Source organism: Symphalangus syndactylus, chromosome 2, assembly GCF_028878055.3.
Source record: "Symphalangus syndactylus isolate Jambi chromosome 2, NHGRI_mSymSyn1-v2.1_pri, whole genome shotgun sequence".
NCBI lineage: Eukaryota > Metazoa > Chordata > Mammalia > Primates > Hylobatidae > Symphalangus > Symphalangus syndactylus.
Window position 1 is genome coordinate 139,861,032 of NC_072424.2, and position 17,972 is coordinate 139,879,003.

Below are 17,972 nucleotides of genomic sequence, written 5' to 3' on the forward strand. Positions count from 1 at the left end.
CAGGTAATGAGGTATGCTAGTAGAAATTAAGTTTGTACTGTGTTTGTTTTCCCTATTCTTTGGGAATGGATATATCAGAAACTCATACACTCACTTGGTTAGAGAGAAACATGGGGATTCTCTCTACAAAGAGCACAATCACTGAAAGTAGCCTTCCTGAAGGATAGTGTCCGATTTCAACTTTGCCATGTGATGGCTCCTGAGGGTAGAGCTTTGAAAAGAAGGCAAAGGATGGTTGAGATATGTACCACCCACCTATTTCCCTGTCTCAAGTAAATGTATTTCCTGGGAAGGACAGACAGACATGTAATAGGGAGAAGTGAGGTGGCTGGCTACATTCAGTTCAGTAACTGAATACAGATATAGGTATTGGTTCTGAAGATTTTTTTAACATGGTGTATATATATATATATATATATTCTACCTTTTTAGTCATTTGTAGCTGTACAGTTCAGCTACATTAAGCACATTCACGTTGTCCAACCAACACCACCATCCATCTCCAGAAATTTTTTATTTTCCCAAACTAAAACTCCATACCCATTAAACACTCGCCTCCTGATTCCTACCTCTCTCCAGGCCCTGGTAACTGCTGTTCTATTTTCTGTCTCTAGGAATTTGACTACTCGAGTATCTCATAAAAGTGGAATCATACAATATTTCTGTGTGACTGCTTATTTCACTTATAATATTTTCCAAGTTCTTCCATGTCATAGCATGTATCAAAATTATATTCCTTTTTAATGGTGAATAATAATATCAGAAGATGAAAAATGCCTACAGCAGCAAAAAGTAAGCCAAATAGATGTGAAGCCAACAAAGTGCCTCCATGTTATATATACATACATACCACATTTTATTTATCCACTTATTCATTGATGGATATTTAGCTACTGTGAATTATACTGCTATGAACAGTGATGTACAGATATCTGTTCAAGACCCTGCTTTCAGGTTTTGGGGGTATATACCTAGAAGCGAAACTGCTGGGTGATCATCTATATTTCAGTTGTGTGGAACCACCATACTGATTTCCACAGTGGTTGCACCAGCAAAGTACAAGAATTTATATTTCTCTACATCCCTGTTGAACGTTTTACTTCCTTTTTTGTTGTTTTGATAATAGCTATCCTAATGGATGTGGTACTTCACTGTGGTTTTGACCAGCATTTCCCTAATAATCAGTGATGTTGAGTGTCTTCTACTGAGCTTATTGGCGTGATTATGAAGATTTGAAAGTTACATTTTATAAACATAGCATCAATCCAGGCAGGTCAAAGATATAACATTTGTGAAAGCAAAAATGAATTGAAGAAACACAAACAGGTGACTTTTCAATGCTATTGATCAGCATGCTATATTTAGTACTTAAATGCTGAAAAAGAATCTTAAAAATCCAAATATAGAATAAACGGTTAAGTGTATTACCAAGCACTTGTCACAAAAGAACACTAAGTTATAAAAGTAGGAAGACTGGTAGGTAATACACCAAAATGTTTAAGGTGGTTATTTTTAAGTGTGTTTCGTAAGTAAGTTTTGTCTTATTCTTTACACAGTCTTCATCATTGGCACTCAAGAAATATTTCCTGATTGAGTCACAAATTGATTTTTTTATAATAGTGTGTAATTATGAAATAAGAAACAAACACATTTGTTTTAAAAGGAAAAAGAAGTAAACCCCTAGTAAATTGGTTCTGCTGTACATTAGAATTGTCTAGGGAGCTTTTAAAATAATATAAATGTGTGGTACTTCTCTTTATCAAAGATCAGAATCTTTGGGGGTGCAGCCCAGGCATCTGTAATACTAATACACAATGACAGTTGAGAAGTACTGTTGTGGAAAATAGGAATGAATTAGGCCCTTTGGAAGTGTTCGCTTCATCGTCCATTGCTGCAGTTGATTAATGAAGAACCACTCAACCAGCCTAAATTGTTGACCCACAAAACCATGTGCAAACTATAATAGTTGTTTTAATGCTCTAAGTTCTGATGTGGTTACTTACACAACAAATAATCAACTCACTTAAAATTTTCCCCAGTAAGAGCTTATTGTGTGTTAGGCACAAAACAAGTGCTTAACATTCATTATCTCATTAAATTGTCATAACAAACCAATAAGGAAAATACATTATTTCAAATGAAAATAGACTTGGGATGCTTAAACAATTTGCTCTTTAGCGTCCAATTCCAATCACTAATATACTAACATTTGCCTAATATAAATTAGAGGAAATTAAGAGAGACAAATTGCATGATATTACATTGTAAATACATAATACATACACAAATACACAAAAATTCATTGTAAATAATTCATCAGCATGCTTATTTTTCAACTAATGTAAACACTCAGCATTACGTAGTCAGGTATGCCTTTGGCATAGCTGAATAATATACATAATATACATTGTACTCATTAGGTAACTTCTCATCATTCATCCTACTCCCACCCACTTACCCTGCCAAGTCCATTGTCTATGACTGCACACTCCATGTCCATGCGTACAAATTATTTAGCTCTTACTTATAAGTGAAAATATGAGCTATTTGTCTTTCTCTATCTGACTTGTTTCACTTAAGATAACGGCCTCCTGTTCCATTCATGTTGCTGCAAAGTACATGATTCCATGTTTTTTATGGTTAAACATAATTTCATTGTGTATATATGCCAGTTTCTTTATCCAATCATTCATTGATGGACACTTAGGTTGATTCCATATCTTTGCTATTATGAACAGTGCTGCAATAAACACAAAGTGCAGGCATCTTCTTGATATAATGATTTTTTCTTTGGGTAGATACCCAGTAGTGGAATTTTAAAACTGTAATAGAAATACAAAAAGCCAAAAACAAAACAAAAAAAAAAAAACAAAAAAACAACAAAAAAAAGCATTTTAAGATCAAACAAGCAAAAAAAACAAAACAAAACAAAAAAACACACAAGATTTCAAGATATTTCATCAAAAAAAAAATATGAATAGCAAATAGGTAAATGAAAACATGTGCAACATCATTAACCATTAAGAATGTGCAAATTAACACCATTAAGATGCCACTACCCACCTATTAGAATTGTTAAAAATAAAAAGACTGTTTCAAGAATTGGCCAGGATATTGTGCTGCTAATTGGGAATGTAAAATTATATAACCACTACAAAAACAGTTTTGCATTTTCACGAAAGGCTAATCATACACCTCATATGATCTAGCCATTCCACTCTTAGGTATTACCCAAAAGAAATTAAAGTTTATTATGAAATATTGAAAAAATGAAAATGCATTTCTTGGGTAAAAGAAGAAACTAAAATGGAAATTAATAAAATTCAAAAGTGAATGAAAATGAAGATATAACATAACAAAATTTAGGGGATGCAGCTAAAGCAATATACAAAGAAAATTTTATGGGACTAAACAGAAAAAAGTTTCAAATTGTCCTCACATTCCACCTTCACAAACAAAAAATGAAGAGCAAATGAAAAGCAAAGCAAGAAGAAGAAAGAAAACAATAACGATCGAGGTGAAAAATCACTGGTTGAGAAAACAGAACAATAGGAAAAAGACCATGAAACCACAACTTTGTTCTTTTTATTGATCAGTAAAAATTATACCATCTTGTTTAGACCGATCAGGAAATAAAGAGAAAGGATACAAATTACCAATGTCAGAAACAGGAGAGGTGACACCACTACACATTGTAGAGATACCAGAAGGATAAGAGAATATTCTGAGCAATTTTATACCTATAAATTTGGCAACTTAGATGAAATTTTAAAATTCCTGGAAAGGCTAAACAAAAGGACCTATTAAATTTCAAGCCAGAGAGAAAAGAAAACTTGAATAGACTTATGTCTATTGAAGAAACTGATTTTGCATTAAAAAACCTCACACGAAGAAAACGTTTAGTCCCAGATGCCTTCACTAATGAAGTCTACCAAACATTTAAGAAAGAAACAAAAGCAATTCTACACAAATGCTTGAGAAAAGTGAAGACAAGGCAATACTTCCAATTTCTGTTTTTTCAGCTATTATTACTTTGATACAAAAACAAGACAAAGATATTATAAGAGAAGAAAACTGAAAATGAATATTCCTTAAGAACACAGAAATGTTAGCAAATAGAATTCAACAATACGTCAAATAACGATACATCGTGACTGAATGGGGTTTCATCCTAGGAATGCAAGTTTGATTTAACCTTTGAAGATCAAACATAATTTACCATGTTAAGAGAGTGAAAAAGAGAAACATAATACTCTCAGAAGGTTTAAAATAAAAGCATCTGACAAAAATCTAAAATCTATCTTATACAGTCCCACAGCAAATTAGGAATAATAGAGAACTTTCTCAACCTGATAAAGATCATCTATGAAAAACTACAGTTAACATCACATTTAATGATCAAAGATTGCCTACTTTCCCTCTGAGATTGAGGCCTTAATGTTAAGTCTTACAACTTCCACTCAGCATTATACTGGAGCTGATAGCCAGTGCAATAAGTCAAGAAAAATAAAATGCATAAGATTAGAAAAAAAATAGAAAATTTCTATTCTCAAATGACTCGATTGCCTCCATAGAAATTTCTATAGAATCTACAAAAATGTCATTAAAACTAATAAGTAAACTTAACAATTATCTCAGTTATAAAGTCGATATACAAAATATCTAAAATTGGAATTAAGAAACACCATTTACAATAGATCAAACATATAAAATAAGCAAAAATAAATTTACAAACAGTTTCTCTGAACTGTACACTGAAAAGTATAAAACCTTGCTGCTGAGTGATATTAAAGAAGAAAGACCTAAATAAATGGAGCAATATTTGCTCTGGAATTGGAAGATGTAACATTATTAAAATATCATTACTCTCCAAAGTAATCTACTACTATAATTAAGATTGAGATTGTCTCAATCTTAAAGTAATATACTATTATAATTATAATTGAGATTGTCAATCAAAATCTGAGGAGATGGTGATAGAAACTGACAAGCTAATTCTAGGATTCATGTGACAATGCAGAGGACCTGAAATAGGCAAAAAAATTTTGAAAATGTAGTACAAAATTAAAAGACTGACACCATCTGACATTGGGTCTCATTGTAAAGCTACAGAAATCAAGACAATGTGGAATTGACATCAAGATAAATAAATATAATGGAACAAAATGAGGGTAAATTCAAAAATATGTTGACAATTGAGTTCTAGACCAAGAGTCAAAGGCAATTTAATTGATAAAGGACAGTCTTCTAAACAAATGGTTCTGGAACAATTGACTATCCATTATAAAAATATGAACTATGGTCTATATCATGCATCTCTTGCACCATATATAAAAATGAACTTGAAATGGATCTCACCAATAAATGTAAAATCTAAAACTGAAAATTTGAAAAACCACTTATAGAAAAAAACGTAAGAGAAAATCTTTATAATCTTTGCTTAGAAAAAAATTTCTTAGATAATAATACAAAAATCTATAAAAATCTATAAAAGACTTCATTTATTTTGACTGTCAAAATAAAAAAAAATTAAAGACTTCAAATTTAAAGATTTTTTAAAAAGCCAGATATTGAGAGAATGTCTTGCAAATCACATATTTGATATATGATATATTCTTGTATCTAGGATATATATAAAAATTTTCAAAACTCAGTAAGAAAGCAAACAATCAAATTGAAAATACTAAGCAAAAGATTTAAACAAACACTTCATCAAAGAAAACACTTGTGTGGCAAATAAGCATGAAAAGATGTGCAACATTCTTAGTCATTAGGGAAATGCAAAATAAAAACACAACGAGATACCACTGCAAACCTATCAGAATGTCTAAAATTAAAAAGGCTAATCATACCACATACTGGTGAAGGTTGGGAATGACTGAAACTCCCATGCACCGCTTCTGGGAACATAAAATAGCAACCACTTTGGAAAAGATTTTGGTGATTTTTAAAATTGAAATATAAGCTGATCATATGACTAAGCTATTCTACTCCTAGAAATGAAAGCATATGTCTATTCAATAATTAGTACACAATATTCAGAGTAACTTTATTTATAACAGTGCAATAGCCAAAAATGTGATAAAAACAAATGTCAATCAACAGGTAAATGGGCAAATACTGTGGTAAATCTACACATCTGTATACAGGTGTGCGACTTTCTAGTGTGTAGATTTACCACGGTGTTTACCCATTTACCTGATCATTTGTTTTTATCACATTAAATACACCAGCAACATGAAAAAATTTTAAAATAATTATGTTTAATAAAACAAGCCAGAGTAAGGAGTGCATTCTATATGATTCCATGTCAGTACATTCTAGGAAATGCAAAGTAATCTAGAGTGGCAGGAAGCAGATTAGCAGCTTCTTGAGTCTGGGAAAGACGGGGGAAGATGCCGCAAAGCAGCACAGAGAACTTCTTGGGGAATTTCTGTGTTTACTGTTGTTACTGTGGTGATGGTACTGACGCAGTTTATTGATTATGCCTCAATAAATCCACATAAAAAGAAACCCAAATTAACCCAAAATTATTTGTAGGGGTAAAGTAAATGCATTAGAATACAGGTAGACAAGGAGATACTGGAAATCTTGAACAGTATCAGTAATGCTTTGCTACGCACTGGCACAGGGGGTCCACAGGTGCTCAGTTCATAATTCTGCTTCACAACTTGCACACACACTATAAACTCTAGTATATATAAAATAGTAAAAATATTGATCCTTATATACAATTAAAATGGCTTCTACTTCACAATGACAAATATGTGTGTCTATGTGTATGTATCTATGTGTAAGTATATATGTGTATATGTATATGTATTGGAATGTGTATCAGGCATGAAGGGGAAGAATAAAAATAAAAATACAACGACAAAAATGTCTCACATGAACCAATGGCAATATTGTGTCCTAAACTAGTGAGTATGATTAATTCAACTTTTGCATCTGATGCAAAACAAAACAAAACAAAACAAAATTTCTACTGTTGCTTTAATGCACTGGGTGATTTCCCAGTAATTTAATTTTAAAAATATGGCATTAAGAACTAAGCAGAACCAGGATATTTTAATTTGAAAAAAAAATCCATAAATACACAAGTAATAACATTATTTTAAAATTAAATGATTTCAGGAGGAAATGTTTTCAACAACTTTATTAGTGTCAGCCAAATAATGGGTTAGCTAGAGCCCTCATGCCACGGCTCCTGGAAGACGTTGGGCTCTCAATTTAAGCTCCTTGAATGTAAAGAGAGCCAAACAGCTTTTCTTCTCTAACACTCCATTTGGCTGGTTAACACAAGTTATCGATTCTGGGATTTAGGGTTGCCAAATGCTTTCTTAAGAGCCCTGTGCTATTGACTATCTTCGTTTCCCCTGCACTTCTTTTCTTAGTCTTGGGTAAAATTTAAAACTCTTTGTACCATTTTTCAACTCATCTCGATGGAAACAGCCTCAATTTACTATAAAAATGTCAATGGCTCGCTAGTGACCTAATCTCAAAGGATCGGGAACACTGCCTCAGACATCTGTTTTCTATGTTCCCAGGGTCTACAGAGGCTCTGCCACAACCAGATGGGCAAGCCCAGCCTGTAATCCAGCAGGACCGTGGAATGCTACTGGTGAGACCTACAAACTAAGTCTGCAGCACAGTCCTGCGGTTTCCCCCAAAGCTCAGCCCAACAAGCTTCCTGAATTTCACATTCATTTTACACAACATACATGTTAGTAGATATTTTTAACGTACATAAGTCTATTTAGGGGAAATTATTAGCATTCTTATTGCCAACTTAAAAATTATTATTTTGCAAGTTTTATGCCCTTTAGAAGTGACTTTGTAACAGTTTAAAATATTATTTTCTTTAGGTAAAGAGTCATATTTGAAAAAGAATAAATCAAACAAATTGTATACATTTTATAAATTTGTTGAAAACCTTATTCTTAGAGACTGTAAACCAATGGAGATCTTTGCAAACATCCGTGGTCATGTCTAAGGGTGACGGCACACATAATAGCCAATCACAGCTCAGTAAAACATAAGCCAGCAAATCAGAGGCTGCTCATAGAAGGAGTCCAAATTCCTTTACTGCAGGATGAATAACTTGTAAAATCCAAACATTCACATTCTAATCCTCTGAATGAATGCTGAGTAGGGAGGAGACGAAGCTTAGAAGCAAAAGGAAGCTTGCATCTTTTGACCCCCAGTATTGTTGAAGTCACACCAAATTAAGACAAAAATAATAGTTAGGTTAGAAGACAAATTAAATACATGAATCATAATGTAGAATTTTTGAAGAAATTATATTCACTGTTCCCAGGGATTATAAGTCAGACAAAATTAAGTCATGCAGCATTTTAATGTAAATATTTTGCATGATACATTTACCTACAGGCTTATCCTAAAGCAATATGTTTGCACTTTTATCATTTGCCTTAGGATGAAAAAAATATCAATGAATTTAAGAGTTTTAAACCTCTTTAATATTTGCACAATATTAGATGTGCTATAATCCCATATAAAACTACCTCCTAAAGAGCTTTCGAGAATTGCTTTTACCTGGGGTCTCTGGTACTAATACTTCAAGAGATTAGAAACATCTTACTTAAGAAGAGTTTTCTTTTTGCCCATTAAAATCAAACAAGCTTTGTTAAACACTGAGGCAGAAGAGATGTTATAAATCAATGATACTCCCCTGAACTGCCCAAGATTTGCATCATAGATTAAAAACCAATCTCAGAATTGAAAAAGCTACAGGACCACGTATCTGTCATAACACTAATGTACTGAACTTAGGTAGAAAATAACATTAGCATAGATTTAAATAGTTTTCTATGCAGTATGCAATGAATGAATGTACTGACTTGCTTGGGGTTTATGGAAACAACAACTGACAATGACTATCATCCTAAGTAGAGAAATCATGTGACTACACAATTCCTACATTTTGTTAAAGAATAATTTACATCAAAATTTTTCTCTAACTCTACCTCATTATCATAGATTCTTCTCCTTGCATTCTTTTTAATACTATTTATCTGCTATGAATAATATTTCCATGTTTAAAGCATTCTATTATTTTATGACCTAACAAACTCTAGGATTTAAACAATGCTCATCTAACAGGAAATACCGCCCTTCCAATCTAACCTTTATACACTTTCGTTTTCTTCCTTCTTTTTCTCTCTGAACATGGAAAATGAGTGCCATTTATATGCTGAATATTGATCAGAAGAGAAAAATATATGAAGTGTGAGTTATATTGTGACTATGGTGATTTTCCATTCACTCAGTATTACTTATGGCATCAATCACTTAATCCTGCAGCATAACTTCTTTTTTGCTTATGATGGAAAGTTTTGTTATGTTTTATTTTTAATTTTTATTTTTTTTGAAAAAAGACATGAGTAATCTGATTTTCTTTGGACTTCACAAAATCCAAGAAAGAAGATTTACTGAAAATCCGTTTCTTAAAAAATGTCAGGTCCTTGACGGTGGTTTTCTCTACAGTTTCAATGTTAGGTTTTGGTCATCTCTGAGTGTGCATAACACGAATGGAAAGTTTTTTTGGAGATCGGACCGTTATGATTTTTGGAAGTGTTTCCTGTCAAGGAGATGCTCATGATCTCCAAGGTCTTATCTTTCCACTGGGTGGATGGGCCAAGGGAACACTAAGAAGCATAATGGAACTCTGTCCGAGAGAATCACCAGAGTCTTCCCCAGCATTTCTCAATGGACTGCAAACAGGTCTGCGGGCTTGGATCATCCCTGCAGATGGGCATGGCCATTTACCTGGGCAGGGCAAGCGATGCTGGCCACGCTGCAAAGCCCTTAACGTTCCCACGTGAAAAAAGAAATTGTTCCTCAAACAGCACCACTAGGTCGGGTGCGGTGGCTCATGCCTGGAATCCCAGCATTTTGAGAGGCCAAGGCAGGTGGATCACGAAGTCAAGACATCAAGACCATCCTGGCCAACATGGTGATACCCCATCTCTACTAAAAATACAAAAAGTTAATGGGCATGGTGGTGCACACCTGTAGTCCTAGCTACCCAGGAGGCTGAGGCAGGAGAATCACTTGAACCCAGGAGACGGGAGACGGAGGCTGCAGTGAGCCGAGATTGCGCCACTGCACTGCAGCGTGGGACAGAGCAAGATTCCATCTCAAAAAAACAAACAAACAAAAAACAGCAAAACAAGCACACGTGAGAAGCCCTGCTTGTTCTGTGAACACAGTCATTTCTGCCTTTCCTTCACAGTAATTCAAAAGTATTTACTGAACAACGAATGTGTATTAGACCTTAGAAAGATGGGTGAATAAGAAACAGCTCCTTCCTTCAAAGGTCTCCCTATCTACAGGAGAAAAGAGACCGGTAAATAAAGGGCCGTGCAGACATATCTTACAAGTGCTGAGCTAGCACCGGGACAAAAGAATAAAGGAAGAAATGACAGCTCTGATATTAAAGCCCTCAGCTCCTCCTGGAAAGAGGAACCAAGCCTTGGTGAAGCTTCAGAGAAGAAGGAACAATTAAAACAGGCTCCAGGGATGAGGAGAATGGACTGGATGTAGGAGGAGCGAGCGGCTGGCAAGGTAGGTGTGCCTCCAAGCACAGAAGGCAGCCAATGGTCATGCCCGGTTCCTGGGCCAGAGAGCAGGGGGGTAGTGCCAGGCGGTGCCAGGGCCCCTCCTACAGGGCTGGAGTTTGTCTTCTTCTCTAGTTCATACCATGTTCTAAACACAACAAATCACATCGCCTACAGGTGTTAGGACCAAGAATATTAAGTTCCTGAACCAAAATGCCAATATTTGGTAAAATGGCATTCCCTCATTTATATATATAAGTGGGTATCTGTATGTGTTTGGGTACTTCTATAAAATCTGCCATTTTTTAACTTCCTAAGTATAATGGCTAACTCCTTTATTATAGACAAAATAACTAAAGAATTGCACAGACATAATCCAACATCATGGGTTTGATTTTCTTAAGGGTAGAACAGCTCCAGCCATATAAATGCACTGTGTGAGTGAAAATGAGGATGGAAGAGCGGGTGCAGCATGGGGGACCCAGCAGGCCTTGGGCCAAGGTCTGGACCCACAAAAACAGTGGAAGTGGAAGGTGGTAGCTCTGATAGCCAGTGGGCATATAGGCACAGAGAGCCTCACTCTCCAGCTCCAAAGCCTTCCATCTCAATGGCTCCTTTCAGCACTACAGGATCCCAAGGAGAGATGTCAAAAATGTTAACCGTTGCAGCAGTACCATGTTGGAAGGGACTCCGTAAGCAAGTTCCTACCTCCTGAGCATCAGGTCCGGCCTTGGTGATGGTTTTTCTCTGTCAAGGAGATTTTCGGCATTTGCAGTACCTTAATTTTATGCATGAAATTTATCTTCATGTACTGTTCCTTTGTTTATTTTTGAGACGAATATAAAGGGGAACTAAGAACAAACTTTTGCTCTAAGCCCTTCTCTAGAAAGAATTCTAGAGTAGGGCCGGGCGCGGTGGCTCACGCCTGTAATCCCAGCACTTTGGGAGGCCGAGGTGGGAGGATCACGAGGTCAGGAGATCGAGACCATCCTGGCTAACACGGTGAAACCCCGTCTCTACTAAAAATACAAAAATTAGCCGGGCGTGGTGGTGGGCGCCTGTAGTCCCAACTACTCAGGAGGCTGAGGCAAGAGAATGGCGTGAACCCGGGAGGTGGAGCTTGCAGTGAGCTGAGATCGCACCACTGCACTCCAGCCTGGGTGACAGCGAGACTCTGTCTCAAAAAAAAAAAAAAAAAAAAAAAAAAAGAATTCTAGAGTAACAGGATCTCTAAATTTCAAAGGAAGCCAAAAAATAAAAAAATAAAAAACTCAATAATTTTGTACATTTTATATATGTTTTGGTAGAATAAAATAAATCCTGTAAAACAACAGAAAGGTAATTGAAGTACTTGGAAATCTATGTCAATATAGCCAAGATAATGGAGGTAAACTAACCTGGATCAGAGAAAACACAAGTTGGAAAACACGGAGGGGTCATCTTGTCGGCCTACCAGAAACGGTATCCCATCTACAACATCACAGCAAGTCAACAACCAATTTCTTCTTAAGGCTTTCCAACCACAGGAACTTTGCCATCTTACAAGGCAGTCCATCCTATCAATGAATAGCTCTAGGTCTTAGAAAAAATCTGCTTCTCTACACCTTTCATCTATCAATCCAAGTTCTGTCCTCTGGTGTCCTAAAGAGCAAGTCAGCTCTTTTGAAAATGATGTCTCTTCTCATATTTTCATTGCTTATCGTGTGCCTCTATAATTATGCTCTTTTCCATGGTTTATAAGCACATTGCTGATGTGATGAGGGGTCTCTGCATTTTTTCTTGGGGCTGTCTTGGGAAGCGGCATAGTATGGTGGTATCCTCTGAAACTGCAGACTCCAGGCCCAAATGGGCTGTGGAAAGGGGACCTTCTTTATAAATGTACATAAGTTCTGAGCAATAAAAAATTTTATTCTATCTGGTATTTGTGCGGTAGCTTTTTATGAAAGAAAGCAAACAGCTTCACCTTTGTTCTGTTATATATCATCCTATTGGTTCAGCCCATAATTCCAACTATAAAGGCTGAAACTGAATTCTAGATATTGAGTCTGTCACTCAGGGCATCCATTGTTCCTGCAAGCTCAGAACCAAGTCTGCTAAGCATTCCTTCTGTGTTTTGTACAAGCAGATGGAAAATGTCTGAAACAAAAAGAAACTAAACAGGTAGTGCTTTCACATGCCACTATAGATTTCCTTCTACTTCAACTGTGCCATTGTATTTAAGTGAAGTTCTGGAAGTTACAAATCCCCCTGTTACTCTGCTGTCCTATGAAAGGCTGTGAGGAAGGTGCATGTGTGAAAGTGCCAGCTGCTTCACTGACACACTTACCTTCACAGCCTAAGCAAGGGTGTTGATCCCACTTGACACATCAGGAACCTGGGTTGTGGAGGTGTTCAACAGCCTACCTAAAGCCACTGAGTGGGTGGGAGGCAGGTGAGTGGCTGCAATACAGACCCCAGGGGTCCTTCACTTACAAACACATCAAGAGAAGACACAGTGTTGATGCCCAGATATATCATTTCAGGTTTTCCATCGCTCTATTACGATTTTAGAAATGATAATTTTAGGCTGGGCACAGTGGCTCACACCTGTAATCCCAGCACTTTGGGAGGCCAAGGCAGGCGGATCACTTGAGGTCAGGAGTTCAAAGCCAGCCTGGCCAACGTGGTGAAACCCCATCTCTATTAAAAAATAAAAAATAAAAAAATAACCAGGAGAATTCTATCACAAGAACCACAAGGATGATTTCTGCCCCGCCATAATTCAATCACTCCCCACCAGGCCCCTCCTCCAGCAAAGGGAATTTAACAGGAGATTTGGGTGGAGACACAGAGCCAAACCATATCAACCATCAATCCTAAGCAGTGGGTTTAACTTTCCTTTCAGGTCTCAGAAAAGTACACAAGACAATAAAATATGCCCGCTTCATCATTTCATCCATGTATCCATCCCTTCATTCTTTCATGCTATAAACAACATAAACTGTAGCTCATTCCTTTCTTCTGCTCTATGAAAACATTTTTACAGCTTCCCATCTTTCTTCCTACTTATCCTTGGTTACTTCTCATTTCTTCAGCATTTGTACATCCCCTTTCAAAATGTGAGCTCGGTGGGCAGCACCTAAATTGGTTTTGTTAGATATCACCGCATTTTTCTTTCTGAGTATCATCACATGTCAGTGAATAGTTGGAATTTATTCTTCCAGAACCTTAAATCAAATTCATTCAGAGGCTCTAGACCCTGCCTTTTCTAGAAACGTGGAGGCCAGTTCTCCTAAAAGCCATAGTATGTGTCTGATTGGCCTGGCATTTTCTTTCTTGCTGACTGAGACCTCCGTAGCGGTGGGGTTATTGTCTGACACTGCAACTCAGTCTGGAGTATGTGTTCCCCTTGTAGCTCCCTCCACCATTTTTGAGAATGCATGTTAACCAATAAAGTCAAAATTTTAATGACTTTTAGTGGGATGTGTTCAGATATTTGTTCATTCAATAAGTATTGATCAATTTCTTGCAAAATGCCAGTCTTGTGACCTATGTAGTTAAAATGTCACCCCTACTCTTCCTTCCCAAGAACTCTTCCATCTGCTCTTTAAAGGTTACAAATGCTGGCTCAGCTCAACCAGAATTAATCCAGGCATGTGGTTTCTTTGGCTAACATGTTGCATTACAAAACGAAGCCATTTCTTCAAAATTTCACATACAAGATTTCACATACAATTCCAAATTATTAATTCCTCTTGAAAAACTGGAAGACAACTCTGAGACTGTATACCCATAGGGCCAAAACCAGTGAGAGACAAGCAGCAGCTTCCCCTGCGGAAAGGTTTTATTTCTCCATGTGAATGAAATTAAGTTCTCCAGGAGCAATGTCAACACAGCACACAACCTGGCCTGCGCCTCTCTCTCTCCTGAGCCCTGTAGACATCCAGGTTTATACCTCCTGCCCTAAGTAAAGCCTCAGTCCTCCTCTCCTTTAGGACTCACATAAATTATCTCTGCCATTCCTGCTCCCTTGGATTGGCAAATTATCGTATCAGTATAAATCCATGCCACCACTAGCCCATATGGCCCTTCATGAAAAATTGGAAAAAGGCACCCTTATTCTACTTTATATCCATCTGTTGGAAAATTGCTGTGAAATACTGATTTTGTCATATCAAGTTACATGGCTTCTTTATCCCAGAAATTTATCATAATAAATAACCAAGAGCAAATCTCTGAATCGCACTGTGTGAATGGTGTCCTTCCACATGGGACAGTGGCAGGCAGGGCCCAGACTGCACCAACATCCACGACAGCCCCCAACCCACACCTGCTTGTCACCTACTGCAGTTCCATCCAACAGCACCACCACCAACACTTCCACTGTCCCACACACAGCTTCATGAAGGCCATTATGCCGAGGGGAGGTTTTTTCCTTCCAGCTATTATTTCTATGAATTTTTTTCCTTCTAAAATTTGCTCTCCAAATATTTCACCCTGCACAGGGCTCTACATGCTGCTATTTGAAAAATCAGTAGCAGAATCTTCACTAACCTTCCAAACAGATATTTTGAGATAAGATTAAGGGGACCTTATTTCTATAGTTTAAAGAAATATTTTGCCCTGTTACTATACTTTTTCCTATTTTGAATTTTAACTAGAGAAAGAGACCCATATATTCTTGATGTGAAAAGGGACAAGTTACTCTTTCTCTGCTACTCTCTTTTTATAAAAAATAAAGCAAACAAAATGCCACATTAAAATCTTTTTTTTTTTTGAAGCAGGGTCTCAGTGTCCCTCAGGCTGGAGTGCACATGCAGGCACACCTCTTGTCATTGTGCTTCAAGTTGTCATGCTTTGCAGATACTGCATTTTTTTAACAAATTGAAGGTTTATGGCGACCGTGCATCAAGCAAGTCCACAGGAGACATTTTGCCAACAGCCATGCGCTCACTTCATGTCTCTGCATTACATTTTGGTAATTCATATAATATTTCAAACTTTTCCACTATTATTATATCTGTTATTGTGATCTATGATCCATGATCACTGACATTAATATCGTATTGTTTTGGGGCACCACCAACCATGCCTATAGAAAACAGCGAACTTATAAATGTTACATGTGTTCTGACTGATATGCCAACTGCCTGTTAGACGCTGTCTCTGTCTTTCTCCTCAGGTGGGCCTCCCTACAGCCTGAGACGCAACTATACTGTATTAGACTAATTCATAATGCTACGATGGCATGTAAGTGTTCAAGTGAAAGGAAGAGTTGCATGTCTCTCACTTTAAATCAAAAGCCAGAAATGATAAAGCTCAGTGAGGAAGGCACATTGAAAGCCAGGACAGGCTTTGCACCAGGTTGGCTGCACCAACCAGTTAGCCGAGTTGTGAATGCAAAGAAAACTTCATGAAGGCAATGAAAAGTGCTACTCCAGTGAACACACAAACGAAACGAAAGCAAACAGCCATATTGCCGATACGGAGAAAGTCTGAGTTATCTGGATACAAGATCAAAACAGCCACAACATTCCCTTAAGCCAAAGCCTAATCTAAAGCAAGGCCTCAACTCCCTTCAATTCTATGAAGGCTGACAGAGGTCAGGAAGCTGCAAAAGACAAGGTTGAAGTTAGAGGTTGTTTCATGAGGGTTAAAGAAAGATACTGTCTCCATCATGTAAAAGTGAGAGGTGAAGCAACGAATGCTGATGTAGAAACTGCAGCAAGTTATCCAGGGCATCTAGCTAAGATTGGATACACCAAACAACAGATATTCAGTGTAGAGAAAACAGCCTTTTATTGCAAGAAGATGCCATCTGGGACTTTCATAGCTAGAGAGGAAAAGTCAATGCATGGCTTCAAAACTTCTAAGGACAGGATAATTATCTTGTTAGGGGCAAATGCAGCTGGTGACTTTAAGTTTAAGCCAATGCTCATTTCCATTAAAATCCCAGGGCGTATCATGCTGAAATTCCTATGGCCATGCTCTGTAAGTGGGAAAACAGCCTATATGGCAGCACATCTGTTTACAGCGTGTTTTACCGAATATTTTCAGTGCACTGTTGAGAACTTCAGCTCAGAATATTACTGCTTATTGACAATGCAACTAGTCACCCAAAAGATATACAAGGAGATTCATTTTGTTTTCATGCCTACGAACTCAACATCCACTCTGCATCCCATGGATTAAGAGCCATTTTAATTTTCAAGTCTTATTATTTAAGAAATATATTTCATAAGGCTATAGCTGTCACAGATATTGAGTCTTCTTATGGAGCTTGGCAAAGATCTTTGAAAACCTTCGGGAAAGGATTCCTCATCCTAGATGCTCTAACAACATTCATGATTCACAGGAGGAGGTCAAAATATCAATACGAACAGGAATTAGAAGATGTGGATTCCATCTTTCAATGACTAACTCCTCAGTGGAGGAAGTCACTGCAGATGTGGTAAAAATAACAAGAGAACGATAACTAGAAGTGGAGCCTGAAGATGTGACCAAATTGCTGCAATCTCATTACTTGAATGGATGAGGAGTTGTTTCTTATGGATGATTTTGTTTTTGTTTTTGAGACAGAGTGTTGCTCTGTCCCCCAGGCTGGAGTGCAGTGGTGTGATCTCAGCTCACTGTAACCTCTGCCTCCTGGGTTCAAGCTGTTTTCCTGCCTCAGCCTCCCAAGTACCTGTGATTATAGGTACATGGCACCACGTTCAGCTAATTTTTTTCTTTTTCCTTTTCTTTTTTAATTTTTGTATTTTTAGTAGAGATGGGGTTTCGCTATCACTGGCAGGCTATGGGGTTTATTAGAGATGGGGTTTCACTATGTTAGGCAGGCTGGTCTTGAACTCCTGACCTCAGGTGATCTGCCTGACTCGGCCTCTCAAAGTGCTGGGACTACAGGTGTGAGCCACACTGCACCTGACCTGTAGATTGGTTTTGAGACATAATCTTATCACATAATTAATAGACTACATTACAATGTAAACAACTTTTAAATGCAGTGGGAAACCAAAACACTCATGGGTTGCACTTTCTTGCTATATTTGCTTTACTGTGGTCTTCTGGAATCTAACCTGTAGTATCTCTGAGGGTGTGCCTGTAACAATACCAGAGTTTATTTTTTCCAAATATACATTTTGTTAAATCACCACCATTTTCTTAAAAAGCAATATGTTTATGCCAACAACATACTCAGAGTGAGATTAAATCCTTTAAAAGAAGTTAACTTTTTGAATGTAATAAATAGTAAATAATAATTACATCAAACTGCTCTTATTTCTCTTATTTGATCATTCACTGGTGATTTTGATAATGCCTCCTTCTCCTCACCCTTCTACACAGTTCAAGGCCAGGGCTGCCATTCCTTCAGAGGTGGAGGGTTACACAACTGGTAAGTCTAAGTGAAGCAAG

The 17,972-nt window shown here is 37.1% G+C and overlaps 1 protein-coding gene across 12 annotated transcripts in view; it reads right to left on the reverse strand.

Moving 5' to 3' along the window:
- PRKN (parkin RBR E3 ubiquitin protein ligase) overlaps positions 1–17,972 on the reverse strand; it is a 1,390,810-nt gene that overhangs the window by 981,959 nt on the left and 390,879 nt on the right. The gene's annotated exons all lie outside the window — the stretch shown is intronic.